Genomic DNA, 16,056 nt, shown 5'->3' on the forward strand with positions numbered 1-16,056 from the left:
AAGGGAAGGGAGGGGTTCAAGAAGCTTATTAAAAGTACTTAGACAATAGGCAAATCTTTTACCAGCTATTTGAATACAGATAACCTGCCATCCCTGATAAACCAGACAGACGTCAAGAAACCACACAGATGAGCAAAGGATCTTGTTAGTTCCAGTAACATACTGAATTATTTGGCAAAGTTTCAGAGGATAGTGTCAGGAGAAACCCCCCCCTCAAAAAAACACCCTATTATTCTGTATGGATCATGGGAAACAGAAAAAGTTGCCACGCTATTTAATAACCTTGCCAATATTCAAAACAACGACAACATTCAGCGTAGATGTTCGGTGTTAGCTAGTCTTAACACCCCAATTGCAACAATCTGCAACCCAGACTGTTCAGGGAGGTTTTATTTTGATGTTGAGAATTCTCAGTAAAGTCCCATTATTTGTTATTAGACTTTTCTGCAGTTCTGAAACATGCTTGAGAAGCTGTACTAATATTTGGAGTCACATAAAAAGAATCTTTTTCTTCCACGTACAAAAGAAAGTCAGTCATGGTATTTTAGCCACAGCACTACATATCCTAGTACAAAAAAGATGGATGAACAAATGCTAGCGCACACTCTAAAAGAGGTTGTTGGCTACATACTGGCCAAATTATGGATCAGTACGAGGGTATAAAACAGCATGTTTCACGGAACCGAGTTACTTCACATTCCTCTATTTTTAGTGTTAGAGCCAAAATAACAGCAAAAAACAGAAGACTAGAATACTCACAAACACTTATTTAAAACATCAAGCAACGTAGCACCTTCAGCAGGAATGAGCAATCCTAACAGTTATTCTAGGCACAATCCTCAAGATCTTAATTAATAGAAATAAGCAATAGGTTGCATTTTTTCAGCAGCTTTACCAACAGTCTTGAAGCACTTGAACAATTAAGCCTCAATTCTCTACCAGTTTTGTCAGTTTAATGATTTCCATTTTGAAGTCAGAGAAGGTAGGTTAAGTGATACACCTGAGGCCTCAGATTGGTACATACAATTAAGAAGTTCCAATACCCAGCTCCTTTGCTAACTAATGAACCAGCCTCTTCCAAGAATCTTAACACAAATGCTAAACCATCCACTAAAAAAGGAAAAAAGTCTCCCAAGAATCCCGAGCTGCAGAGATATGGTAGTTTTTGTTCCAAGACAGTAGAGTCTGAAGATCATCTAGAAGTTCTGCAAAGAGCTAAGAATGCCCTATCCTTTGTAGAAAAGCCTTCTCCTAAAAGTGATCCCCACCATTCCAGGACATTGTTACTGGCTCTGTTCCATCATATTTTGAATGCGGTTGTTTTGAAAGCAGATGTTTCCGCCCCCCAAGTCAGTTCGCTCTCCAGCTGTGATAAGACTGAAAAGTATCTGCACAGGTTTTCCTTATTCTAGAATGCGAAAAATCAAAGACTTTAAAAGTACCAAGATCTGCTAAAAATGGGTTGAGCTGGGAGAGCGAGGACAACAGTTACTGGAAGGATGGAGAAGAAAAACCTTATTCATGAAATGCTAATGCAACTGAGGTAAAAGCAGAGGGGATGCATACACTTTAGATGACCACTTTCCAAATTCTCTAAAATGTGGCATATATGTTGTTTTCATTGTTCTGACCTTGACACATATACTGAAACAATCACCTCATAAACTTGGGAAAAAAATTCTCATTCCTGGTAGTAAATAAGAGCCACTGAAAAGTCACTATGAGACAAGTGATTTTATGGATCAGTAAGAAGGTATATAACAGCTTTTGGTTTTTCATGGCCCACTACCCATTACTGCATCTGGTTTCACTGTTAAAATTCTTTCTGTCTTCTGGCAAAAGCAATTCAGTGCAGTACAGTTCAGCACAATGCCACATATACTATTTCTTACCATGCAATCAGTATTTAAACACCCATAGTTACAATACTTAAGAAACAGAATAGAAAAAAAAAATGTGGTTTGACTCTTGGACTAAGTACAGACAGTCAAAAAGCCTGAAGCTGAATGGCAGGTTAGTCTAAGCTGTACAGATTGAACTGGTAAGCAAGTGAAAGGATGTTTAACTTTTTATTCCACAAATGCAGCCACATGCCTGCAATGGCCCAGGCCAGAAGATGGGGTTTGCTAGAGCATGCCTCCCTGCTTGGCTGAAGCAGACAGCTTGGGCCATGGCTAGCCTGCGCACCCTGCAAAGTGGGAGGGGGGGGGAGGGATGTTGTGCAGGAGATGAAAGGCATCCTGGGATGCTGGGGGGCTGTGAGTTAACTGGGATCTGGGACAGAAGTTCAATAAATTGATTTAAACTAAATCAGTTAAGTCTGGTGCTGTATCCATCCAGGGTTTATCTTAAACCTGTTTTGGCCATTTTGAAAGCAGTTTATGGGCACTGAACTTCTGTTATGTTACAGATTCAAACCAGTTTCTGATTACTTATACTGGTTTCTGTGTAATTCCTGTCCCTAGCCTTGATGTGCGAGTCTCACAACATCAGCAAGTGCCTCAGAATACCCTGATGAGACAGCAAACCTGTCTCAGTTCCCTGGCTGGTGAAAATTATGCATGACACAGCAATTGTGAGTTTATGCCATGCAGGGATGCAGTGAGAAGGGAGTTGCCCAATACATGACATCTTGTAGAGGCCCAATTTTCAGAAAGCTCTAAGCACCCAATTTGGAAACCAAGGGCACCTATACATAAGCGCAGAGGCTGCTCCAACACACTGGAATTCCAGTATGTCTTGTGTATCAGCCTCCCTGTTCTTAAAAATGGCGGCAGGGGCACTTGAACTAAAGCTCTTTGAATAAGTTTTAGCTCATGTGCCCCTGCCACCATTTTTAAGCACAGGGATGCTGAAACAAGATACACAGTGGAGCTTTAATTAGAGTGGCTCCAAGAGCTGCTCTAATTAAAGTGCCAACCCTTCTCCATCCCCGGAGCATGTGTAAAAGTGTCCTAAGGCCCTCTGAGGTGCTTCAGATTAGTGTTAATTTGCCACTCCCCTGATCCAAATATCCAGACCTGTGGGGAGCTTTGCAGGCCAGACAGCAAGGCCCTGTGCCCTAAATTGGGCTCACAGGGCTGAGCAGAGGTGGGGCCCAATCCAGGAATTCAGCAGTGGGACAGTACAGGGCCCAATATGAGCACATGGGGCTGGGTAGAAGCAACATGGGGCCCAATCCAGGAACATGGGGCCCACTGAGGTCCAGGGACCAGACCCATACCACTCATCCAGCCCACAGGGCCAAAAAGTTAAGCACCACTAGCTTAAACTATTTTCAAGACAACATAAACTAAAACTACTTATACCAGCATGAAAGACTGACCATTTGCAAGTTGTACCACTTCAACTCTAGTGGTTCAAATTCATACCCTACTTTATATCCACACAACTTGCTAGTGTAGACAAATCCTGAGTATTACAGAGTTCACGCATCTAACACCAACAGCCAGGAGGCTTTTCATATCAAGATATCTGTGCCATATGAACCTTCATAGCATTGCACTTTGGTCGTTACTATGTTCCGACTACGTGCTTTATAAACATTCACAATTAATTTATAAACTGTTTTTCCCCCAAGCACAACAGAGCAACTCTCCTTCATTCAAGATTGTGTACAGACCAAACAAGGAATTTTAAACAAAAGTCTGAGTTATCCAAGGGCAGTGGCAAAGCATCCAAAAACATCTTGGATAGAATCCTGGATCCAATGAAGTCTACAGGAGTTTTCTTCCATTAAATTCAGTGGGATCAAGATTTCATGCTCAAGCAAAAAACTATCATCTTTACACTGAGATGGACAAAATGTATTTCAAGTAATTTAATTCTAAATTTGTCACGGCTAAGGCTAAGTATGAGATGTATCTCATAGCTTTTTTCTTTTTAAGAAAGTTTTAAGCACCTTAAAATAGGGATTTTGAAGGCGTGGATTATCTCAACCATAATAATTGTCTCGCTTTCTTAGGGTTTGCTACTGCCATTGTGTCCAAAGGCCTCATATGTAAAATCAACAGCAATATCAAAAAGGAACAGATTTTTAAGGCTATTTAAAGATACATAAATTCCTGGTTATCCAAGGCCCTAGTGGAAGTCCCTGGCACTTCTCCTTGATATACTTACCTGTTACAAATTGCTTCTGATCAACTGATGTGCAAACTCAGTGCAAGGTGGTAAGCAAGGTGGAAGGTAAGCAAAAAACTCTCCATTGTTTACTTTTCCCAGTTTCACAGCTGATGCTCCCTGTGTAATTTTGCAGTTATTTTCTTGCTGCCTGTGGTGCTGTAATTCTTTACCTTTTGCTACTACAGAAGAGGTGTTACATTTTAACATCAATTCCTGAACGTAATCAGATTTAGACTTTGCATTTTATACTTCTACAGTGCATAGAGGGCTCAGCCATGCTGGACTCCTTTATGCCAGGTATATACACAGTACAATTCAGATTTCCCACATTTCTGAGAGTTTCTCCATGAACAATGCTTGGCATTTTATCCTACGAGAACATAGCTATCTTACTAAGTTACGAATGGGGAGGAGGTTTCTCATAAAGCTGAGGTCCCAAGCTATTGAAGCCCTTTGAGATCAAAGCCATGGCTTACAAACATCACAGCCAGAAGAGGGTGAGGAGTGTTGATGTGATGTGCCCTCAGCATTTCCTCCTGCCAACAACTAATTTCAATTACATTTTGTGTCGCACACAGTGTTATCGGCTAAGGGCCTGCTTGAGATAACAGATACATGGACTATTTTAGATTGAAGTTTGTTTAACATGGCAGAGAAAATAGTTATAATGCTGAGCTTGCTTGCAGCTGCTAGAGGCAAAACAGAAGTGAGAGTCTTCAGGATATGGCCATACAGCCTTGATCAATAGGTCTCCCTTGGCCTCAAGTCACTCTAAACGGGGGCAGAACTCCACAATATGTTCATGGTCAGAAGATGAACAAAATATATATGCTGGACGCCACAGAGATTATAGGATAGGACCTAAAACATATACAGACACATTCACAGGAATCTGTGTCAAAAGCGTACAAGATAATAAAGGAAATAATACACAAGACCCCACTTAATGGAACATTTCCTTTACCTGCTGATGACCCTTGATGGATTAATTAATTGGTCAAGAAAAATTCAGGAGGAATCCATTGATGGAAATAATGTGAATATTAAAACAGTCCCTCAATAATATAAGCATTCCCCAATAAGAGATGAATTAGCAGGAACAATAAAACTCTCTCATGAGAAAGATAAATTCAATATATTCAGTAGAAGAGAAAAAAAATCTTGACAAAATTTGAAAAACTCCTCAAATATTTATGCACTAAAAAAGAAATAGAATGACCCAATTTTTTTTTAAAAGAAAGATAAAACTAATGATACATTGGTCAATTTGAGCATTGGCACAATAAGGCTAGATGAGGAATAGCAAAATTTTAACAAAACACCATACATCAAGTGACAGTGACTGTACAGATAGTTCTACCAAAATTAACAAAGCCATGTTAAATTTGGCCAGCTGGGGATGTTCAAAGTCCTACACCTCTAAGGTCACATGTACAAACTAGTTACAGCTGGAGCCCAAGCTGAACCAAAGGAACAAACTGGTCCTTAACTTAGTGTGACCTATTCTGCTTTTTCTAGCCTGCAGTTTTTACTGAGTTAAAACAATTTTAGTTCAACTAAACATTGGCTCATTTTGTTTCAAAAAGTTATCAGACACTGATGTGCAATGAGAATAGAATTCCTTGAAATAGCAAAGCAAGCAGTGAAGAAAGAGGACCCTTGTTTGGGAAGAAGAGAAATGAAAACTTGCAATAACCATTTATGGGAATACTGGCCTGTTTCCCACTTTTATGGAGAAAGTTGACAATTCTGAAATTTACAAAAAAAAGCCTATAGCAGTATTTTTATGCCAACAACTCTGGACACAGTAAAAAGAAAAGATGTATTTCCAGAACTGAAAGAAACAGGCTGCTGAACATCGTTTCTAAGAAGGTACTGAATCTTGGGAAAAGGAGTAGATGTAGCAGTGGCACTTGAACCTGGACCAGGATTTAATTTCAATTAGTGGACAAGACATGCCAGGAACTATACTCTTCATTAGTCGCATTTGATTGCGATTAAACTAGAGCTGTATCGGCAAACCACCAGCAGCACAACATTTGAGTGTATCCTGTCTACAAGCTATGGGAAGGAAGGCAAGTCCATACCATGAAACTATAACTGCAAGAGAGACTACATTATTTTGGAACTTCAAATCAGCTGGCACAAAACCGGATTCAACCACAAAGAGAACCAGCATAGTTGTTAGAGAAGATGTGTAATTCTTGCTTGTTACATACTAAAGCAGGAAAAGAATTTCAGGAGAAGAAAGTCTACAAGGATGAGAAGCCCGAGAAATGCAGAAACCCATTGCAACAGCAGCGCCTCATGGTAATGAGATGCCTTCTAAGTAACAGCACTGTTCAGAAGTCTGAGCAAGAAGGGCTCAAATGGCTCCCTATCAGGAGACAACATAATCCATGAATGCATTGTGCTTGGCTTTCTCCTGACATGTTAAGCTACTTTTAAGTCAACAAAAGAACCCAGTCAGACCCATCTAAGGGACCCTCAGGGAGGGAGGGAAGAGAAAAACTTCTCGTCTTTGGGGATTCCTTTCAGAAACAGTTTAATATTTATAAAAAACACATGATTCAGCACTGTTGTAGTTAAACAGAATGCCAAAAGCATTATCTGTAAACAGGAAAATAGTATCAGTTTGCACTTCAAAACTGAAACACCTGAATTCATGTATGCCTTTTTGACAGCCTCCCTGCTGCTCCTCCTCAACTGTAGTGACAACTGATCCAAGCTATGCTTTGCTGTTAAGTGATACAAAGGCTATGCCTTTATCAAATGTCTCTTAAAAAAATGGGAGAGAGAACTTGTTCTTTAGGATTTTCTTCATTTAATTTGTGTCGGGGGATTTAAAAATGTAGGCCTAAATTAGAAGTGTAATCTTGATAATTGCTTAAGCAAATCAATGGCTGAAGGTGTAATTACAGGTTCAATTTAAATCTTAGCAAAACGCTCAATGGTTTTTTCCAAGTTATGCTATAGCTCAAGCAGCAGGTATGAGTGAGCTTCTATGGCCCATGATATGTATGAGAGAGAAGATTAAGATGAAAGATCCTTCCTTGTCTTGCAATGTATGAATTTTCAGAGCAGAATTACATGCCTCACTTGTCTGAGAATTTAGGCACATTTTTCAACCCAATGCAAAAATACTTTGAGAACCACAGTTCCCTAACCCACCCGAACAAAATGTAGAAGAACAGTTCATTGTAGTGCAATAGTACTGGGGAGGCAACTGAGGATAAACTCCTATTCCAGGACTTACACAGTTAGAATTCTTTCTTAGTGAAGTCAACTTCTTTAAACCTTTGCTAAGTACATTTGCTTCTAAGAGAATTAACATTCCATAAGATGTTCAAATCCCAGCTTTACAGCTTCTGTTAAGGCTAAAAGTGGACATTCCATTCCAAATCTCTTTTTTGGTGTGATGAATTGTCAAAACTGGTTCTTCTGGGCATCAAGGTTTTCATACTAGCTCTTCACTCAGAAACAGAGTTAAATTTCCATTCATTCTACCACTTTTGACTTAGGCAAAACTCCAAAGTGAAAGGCTTCCAAAGTTCAAAAATAAAACAAAACTATGGTCCTTGAAATCAAACCAATTTTGTTTTCAACTTTATAAAGATCTGTCTTTTCTAACACCTACGCTGTACTAAGAATTAGAAGAACTGAAAGTATCTTCCTGCACAAATGCCATTACCTTATTTCCCCCCACCACCCAGGTGCTGACAGACATCATGATTTGTGATTTCAGTGTGGCTCCAAATGGGAAGGTTCAGAAGTTAGCCTGTACAGTCTCACTACATGAGTGGGCCACAGAGCACAGACGGAAAAAAAAAAAACTGGCCTACTTTCTACAAGGAACAATTCCAGATTTTTTTATTTTAATCTCTTTCCATCACTGTTGTTAACTCGACCTCCTTTTTTTGCAACATAAAAGGGCGGGGACATAAAAGGGAGGCAAAGGAAGAAGAGAAAAACCCAGGACATCTTGTAATGAAAAACTACCACCACTTTGACTTTGCTTAGTTAGCTGTGCTGCTTTCAAACTGCAATTCAGAATACATTTGTGCAGGCAATAAGGTCAAGTGAACTCTGTTATAGGAATTGATCTGTTATTGGCTTACACATGTTTAGCATGTCTACCTCTACTTTACTTCTTTAAGTCACCCTAGTAGCAAAAATTCCACAAAGAGCTAGATCACAAGCAAAAAGCTAGAGTTTAGAAAGATCTTTTCATACATGTCTTTTCATCAGTGCTACATTTAATCTATTACTGACCTAAACCAGAACAGCATTTTCTTTCCATTCTATCTTACAAATGGTGAGAAATGTTTCCCAACATCATTAGCTCATATACCTATGCTGCATATACCTTCTTCCACTCAATAATCAAGAAACCCTGTAAAATGATTAAACTTCACACCACTTGTCAAGCAGCTAATATTATAATAATTTTAACCTCAGGCACACAAATGGCCCAAAATCAAACAGAGTTCTAGGGACACAGCCAGAACAGAATCTAGGTCTCTTGACTCTCCATTTTCTTCTCTAGAAGCTGAACACTCTCTGATAAGAACCTATTGTCCCAGCTATCATTAGGGCATAGGACTTTAGAAAGAGTAAAATGATTAGGATTTGAATGGCTAATTTCCTCTAGCCTCCAAAAAAAATTCTAGTGCTCATTCTACTCAAAAGTCAAATACAACAATAAAGGAAACGTTCCACTGCTGCTGCTTTAAGACCAGTTCCCTATCACTTTATAAACACTGCATACTGATCTTTTACAATTCAGATACCTGTATGGGAGAGAAAAATCATAGTCTACAAAGTCTGCAGGGTAACAGGGGTTTTGTTTTAGATTTAGAATGTGGCTTTTTTTCTTTTATAAACAGAAAAACAACACCTGTTCCCGTATTGCAGATTACTCTTACACAGTTTTCTCAGTGCTACAAGAGTACTAGGATTGCCATCCATGAATAAGAAAACACTGCACACAAAGCAAACCAGACTTCAGTTTCTTGTGTCTGGAGTGAAGCAACACTGGCAGCAACTGCCAACACTAAGCAACTACATGTTCCTGGAGAGCTCCTTGTGCTCAGAGTCAAGAGTTGCACTGTCCACATTTTTCTATATATTAATAAATTGAATGCACCACGCAGCTGAAAGTTATCATTTTTTTGACATGTCAGACAACATTACTGTGTAGACCTGGAAGGATGAGCAATACAACAAATCAACAATGCTGAAGGCAAAAAAATTAAAAAATAAAATGATTATTTTCCACTCAACATAACTGTTTTTTCTATCGTTTGAGCAGACCAGCAGTTACTCATACTGCACCACACCATTAGTCCAGATTTTTTGAATGTCAATGAATGTATGTACCTTTATGGCACTCTACCCTAGTCCTATTCCTATAACAACCAATACAGTCTTGTACTTTAACCCATTGGCTTTCAGCATGACCCCTGACAAAAAACCGTAGGTCCTTCACCACCACTGAGTTAATTACAACTTATTTAACATCTGTCATGACAAAAACCTGATCCATAAAAGCAACAAAACAAGGGAAACAAAGGTTCTGAATAGTGGTATGTGGTAAGAATTATCACACCCATTTTACAAAGGAGAAGCAAAGTTGAAGCAAGTTGGTGGCAGCACCTGCACCTGAACTCACACTCTTGCAGTTCCCAACCTCATGCTCACTCCCTCAAACCCACCCTCCCTCTATAAAGAGCTGCACAATACATGAGTCTCATGTTTGCAAATTCTTCAAGACTCAAAAGGTAGACTTCTCAAGGGGGCCAAAGTGACTTAGAAGCCTGAGGGCTTGTATAAATGGTGACATTTAGCGTCATAGATACTACTATAGATACTCCAGTAATATACCACTTGTAGATACTTGTGGGGGATTCACAATACTATTTTTCAACTGTATTGGTATAGTTGTGTCAGTACATTTCTCCTTGCAGATGAGTCCTCAGTTCTGTTTTCACAACCAGTTAAGTCACTCCAGAGCCCAATTCCAGGGAAAGTCAACAAGACTTACTCTCATAAAGTCATCTGGCACTTCTGAAGTTCTTACCTAAATTAAGCAAAGGGATGAAACTGAGAAATAGATCATTCTTCCATGTCTGCAGTTCCTAGTATGGCCCACTTACAAGTTTCTTTGCAAAGAACAAAAAGTCAGCTTCTTGCAACCAAGGAGTTAATTAATAAGAGTGGAAAGAGAAGCACGTGGATGTTGGCATAAGGCAGACAGGACCACAAAAGATGTGGAGCTTGGGAAAGAAATAATCCATAAAACCGAACCAAAAGGCCACATTCTTATGCAAAACCAGACTTCCTGTTCCCATCCCACATTTGTTGCCCTCTTTTGACAGAAAACCCTTGACAGACTGTCTGACTCAACAATGGAAAGGTGCAAGCACAGTCTAAACAGTCACTCATGTTTGTGCCATTAGCTGAAGCCAAATTCACATTGGCCCTGGTTTCCCCTGCCAGAAACACAAGGTCAATATGAACATTTAAAAAGAAAGCTGGCTCTCAACATTCAGCAATGTTTTTTTAAAGCTGTGAAAGGGAAAGCTTTCTTATGCTGTATGGGGAAAGAGAAAGTCTTTCAGCTGCTGCAAGAATTACCTTAAAAGCATTTCAATTGCAGCAGAAAGAGTTAATGAAACTGTCCTTTCAACCCAGGAAACTGAGGGTTCAAATTCCGCCTTAGTTCACAAGTGAAAGGAGGTTGTTGTATGTGTCCTGGTGCCAGTGAAAATTAACCCACATTAGAAAATGACTACATTATTTGGCACATTGGCTAGATAACAGTAAAAAGCACCCAAGATTTCAACAGCAGAGTTTTTTAGTCAACTTCACTGGCAAGAACCATATGTATTTAAGAAGGCTGCACTTAGCATCATCATTGCTGGACTCCAAACAGTAATGTTACTCCCTCATTTAAAAAAAAAAGACAAATTTCCTGATTAATAAAAAAAAATAAAACTTTTCCAATACATTGTATAAGTTCCAAATTACCAACATGAAATATGCACCTACAGTTATACAGTTATCAATGTTAGGAGGACAATAACTAAAGTAGAAGCTAAGTAATCCTCAACTGTGTCATATCAGAATTAACACTTTAGAGGAAGTGCAGAGAGGAATTCCAGTTTCTTAATAGCAGGGAACTACCATCTGAGATACTAGATTTATTTCCTCTCATCCAAATTATCTAGGAGAACAAACTTCACAAGCCTCCTAGGACAGAACCTTGCATTTACATTTTCTAAAATTGAACCTAATGCATGGAAATACAAACTCAGCCCAATGAAAAAAAAGTCCTAGCATAACTACCTCACGCATCTCTCCATTTATGGAGTCAGCACAGAGGGAAGAAGAGACACCATTCATCTTCAGTAGCAGAGAAACAGTTTTACTAGTTTAATTTTTAATTTGGCACTTTTCTGTATGGATCGCTCCATTTTAATTAACTGAATCTGTGAGCGACCTGCTGGATCAGCAGCAACACAACACATGGCCACACAAGCCAAGTACAGATATTCAGGGGCATTAGGAGGAGGTTAAATCAGATCAAAATGGCTGCCCAATATCAGGTAAATCAGGATAGGCAGGCTAGCAGGGTGTTGGGGAGTCGAGCAAGCTGAAGGGGATTGCAGGTCCACCAGGGGATGGGGGCAGGCACAACCTGCAGGTAGAGTGGGGTCCCCCCAAGTGAGCCTACACCCCCATCCTTCCCCACACCAGGACTTACGTGCTCAGCTCCAGTGGTGATGAACAGTGATAAGAGCAGCTGCACCTGGAATGGCTCATGGGATGGGAGTTGAGAGGGCTGGCGGGGAGGGAAAGCAGCACCCAGGCTGGGGCCAGTGGCTGGGTTTTCCCCACCCCAGGGCTGCACAGGGAAATTGTACAGAAGTTCCATGCACCAGTTTGACCTAAACTTAATAAGTTTGATACTACATAGATCCAGGTTTATCTTAAACCTCGTTTTTCAGTTGTACGACTGGTTTGTATACATGGCACTTCTGTACAGTTACAGGTTTAGACTAATTGCTGGTCACTAAGACCTGGTCTGTAAGAGTAACGTTGGCACCGGGATGAGCTAAGTTTAAGTCAGGCGGACATTTTTAACCTGATTTAACCTCCCCAAATATCTGTACTTAGCCACAAAGATCTGGCTTTAAGCAAGTATACTGGCACATCAGTATCCTAAACGTGTTATACAAGCAATCTCTTTGGAATGCAGCCCAAGCGTAATGGCCGAGCTGACCCTCTACTACACCAGGAATAGGCAGGAATAAACAACAGTCTTTGGGTCCCATTGACCAGACAGAAAAAGAGAAGACAGTCCTTCAATGGGTTCCTTCTAATATATATGGCACTTGCTTCACAAAGGTGCTTAAATATGCATTTAAGTCCCACTGAAGGATGACGTGGGAAACAAGACAAAAGCAAACTTCACAGGCAACTGTAAGGTACTCTGTGGACCAAAAGTCAGTGGATCATCACCTGAGAACTATGGCCCAAACCAACAGAATGAATTACAACAAATATTTCTAGATCTCTAGAACTGGCAGAAACCTAAGGGAAATCATACTCATTCATCCACAGTAGATACAGTTAACAGACAGATGCAACACAGCCTACCAATGTGGGTAGTTCTATGGTCAGGATCACCAGAGTATCTTAAACATTAATGCCTTGATTTCCAACACAGCTGCAAAGCAGAAACATATTGCTGTTTCTGTTTAACAAGAGGAAAAATGTAAGCCCGAAGGTGGATTTTGAGAGGTGCTATGTTGTTGCAGCTCTCATTGGCAACAGCTAAATATACGGGTGCACAGCACTTCTGAGACGTGAGACTAAGAGAAATCAAGTATTTCCCAGACTTTTCTAAGTTGAACTCCTCCCCTCCCCAGGAAAATTAAGCTAGTCATGCCTCCCTGCCATGTGTTATGATAGGCCAACCTAGATATCTTGGATAATTCAACAGTTAAGTAGCCATCTGAAAACCTTCAGTCATCCAGAGCTGGTCTACTGTCAAAGAGCTGCCATGGAGCAATAGTTATGGGAGTAGAGATTCCAGCAAGATGCAACAAATGCTGACAACGAGTTTTTTCTGCTAGCTACACCACCACCAGAACAAAAGCTACACTAACCAAAGCACTCTTCTGTTGGCATCACTACACCAACACCAAAACTTTTAACTAATTTGCAATGATAGCTGTTCTGTTTACTTTTTTTCCCCATGCTTCTAGCCAGCATAGCTATACCAGCAAAGCTTTGTAGTGCAAAGCTGGTTTCAGAGTAGATTGTGTACAATTTTCAGAGGTGATCTTCTCCCTCCTTGCATGCTCTGATAAGCAGTGAAATGGTTACAAACATGGAAATTTAAAGGACCAATGGTATGAGATATTTCCCACCAAGATTAATGAGACAGTTCACTCCTCACAGTTTGCATTTCAGGATCTCTGCTAGTGCAAGCAGACACTGTTGTACTGCTTTCAAGCATTTCTATACAATCCTAAATTTGAAAACTATCTTTTAAAAAAGCTGACCCAGTGAAGAACACAAGAGTCCTGTCCATGTCCTGTTGACTCATGCTTCACATCCTCTGTTCCCAAATAAGGGAACAGGCCCCATATTTTAGGATACTTTTAAACTCAAAGATATGCCTAAGATCATACAGTACATTTGTAGCAGAGCTAGGAACTATGCCCAATTTTCTTAATTACCAATTCAGTGTCTTAACCAAAATATAACAAACTTCTTTTTAAAAATACCAAAAGTTATGGGGTTAGCTGGCTTCTCCTGATACAGACTTAGATGGGTAGGATAGGTTTGTGGGGTTTTTTTTAATTACCAGTGTAGTTGTTTCTCCAAGTATACATTGACTGTGCCAACCAAGTTGCCTACAAAATTATGACAACTTATCTTCAGCAACTTTACTTTACATCTGTGTGCCTAAATAGCAAAACCAAATTTTTGCCTTTCAACAGAATCAGCACTAGCTAAGAGACACCTTACCTGCTTTACAAGTCTTGCCATCATGTTCCAGCTGCACTCCAGTGGGACAGGCACAACTGTAGAAGGGGTCTCTGGGAGACAGAAGGCACAGGTGGGAGCAGCCGCCATTTTTTTCTTCACAGGGAGTATGAACTTCAAGAAATCAAGAAAACCAACATTTACTTTTTTTATTTCTAAAGGCTCCAAGTCCCACTCAAATATTACCTCCTGCAATCCCCTCCCAAGAAGGAGATCACCACTCCTGCCCATTTGTCACCAACCAAAAAGATAAGGTTTCAGAAGTGGCTGGTGATCTTGGGTACTCAATTTGAGATGCATTAAAAAGGGCCCAATCCTCAGAGAACAGATGCTCATACCTTCTTTAATGCACTTCAGGCTCGGCACTAAAAACTTGAGACTCCTCAGATCACTAGTTGGGCCTTGTCTATGTTATCACATCACCACAACATCCCAATACCAGATTAAGATGTTTTCTGCTGACGGGGGAAGCTGGGGTGGTTCTGGGAACAGCCAAACATCTATGCTGAGGAGCCTGGCTGTGATAACATAGGCACCCTTCTTAAAGTGGCAGCAGCCCCACAGTGTAGATCTAGTCAAACAACATTTTCCTGCTACCAAACAACAAGAAAATGAGTAGTTTTTACTGGGGAGGGAAAGGGAGCTTATTACATTGGATACTACAGCTTCTAAAGGTTTAACATTCTAGCATTTCCATGTATGTGATTCATGGGAGGAAAAGAGGAGAAAGAAGAACAGAGCAAAAATCAAATCTTTCACTTTTCAGAGAAAGGACTAAAAATGTCTTCCCCTTTTTCCTCCTACCTGTTTTTAAAATCAGTTTTGAAAATGCAAATGCAATACATTTGAAATAGGAATAAGCAAGACTATGAGGGAAGAAACTACTCAATTAAATCATCCCTGAGAATACTGACACATTTGATGGATTGCAAGCTTTCCCTAATATGTATCGTAACTATGTACAGTTTAATCCCCAATCCAATTAAATGGGGGTTTTGTTTTTTTTTTTTTAAAGAGCTATTAATAAAAACCTGGGATGGCTTGCTGTGTATGTGTGTGTATTGCCTTCCACTGAGAGCCACAAGAAAGAAAAATCATGAGGAGGAGGCATCTGAACTTGATCCCAGTGAAGTCAATGGCATCTGAATGATTTTCAGCAGATGCTCTTTCCCCAAGTACCATGTTTTCCTTGCTACTGGCCTAGAAATACTATGACCCAAGAGAGGGACATTCCCTCAGCTAAGAGAAATGACAAGAATCCAGCACACACAACACACTCCCATCTGGAGCTCCAGGACAAGCTGTGGTACAGCACATACCTGACAACCTCCAATGAAATCTTGCACCTGTTTCTCAACTAAACAGATACCAAATTCCTGTTATTTACTTCAAGCCTGTTTACTGCCAACCTAAACTTTCCTTAAAAAAAAAAAACAAAACCCAAAAAACAGTGCTGCCTTCAGGGAACAAGCCTTCCAGTTTGGTTAAATTAAAGAGCAAACCCAAAAGGCAGACCTTCTGCTGAGAAGGACACGATACTTATCCCCGGGGCTGAATTACACACATATTTCTGCTCTGCTCTGATTCAATCTGTATTCTCTGTATCCCTCTCACCTCCTCCCAACAGGCTCCCTGCAACTACCATTCTCGGAACACGCACACAGACACACAGACCCTGGAGCATGGTCCTATTGATACTGACATGGTAGCAGTAAGTATAATATTCTACATGATATGCCCACTGATTTCAATTTTTTTTTTACCATGAGGACTACAGTGCTTTATCTTATTGTTTTTAAATTACATATTAAACATAAATAGATATGTTATTTACCTCCAAACACCTGGTCAAAAATGTTAATTGGCCATAGCATT

The 16,056-nt window shown here is 40.0% G+C and overlaps 2 protein-coding genes across 2 annotated transcripts in view; both read right to left on the reverse strand.

Annotated features, from left to right (window-relative positions):
• Positions 1-14,289, reverse strand: part of LOC109318191 (low-density lipoprotein receptor-related protein 5-like) — a 24,710-nt gene extending 10,421 nt beyond the window's left edge. Inside the window, exon 1 of the mRNA XM_019547273.1 lies at positions 14,164-14,289. The gene's annotated coding sequence lies outside the window, so the exon portion shown is untranslated. The remainder of the gene's footprint in view (positions 1-14,163) is intronic.
• Positions 1-16,056, reverse strand: part of LOC109318113 (low-density lipoprotein receptor-related protein 5-like) — a 60,946-nt gene that overhangs the window by 948 nt on the left and 43,942 nt on the right. The window lies entirely within an intron of this gene.

This window comes from Crocodylus porosus, unplaced genomic scaffold (genome assembly GCF_001723895.1).
Source record: "Crocodylus porosus isolate Cpor-Errol unplaced genomic scaffold, CroPor_comp1, whole genome shotgun sequence".
NCBI classification, from domain to species: domain Eukaryota; kingdom Metazoa; phylum Chordata; order Crocodylia; family Crocodylidae; genus Crocodylus; species Crocodylus porosus.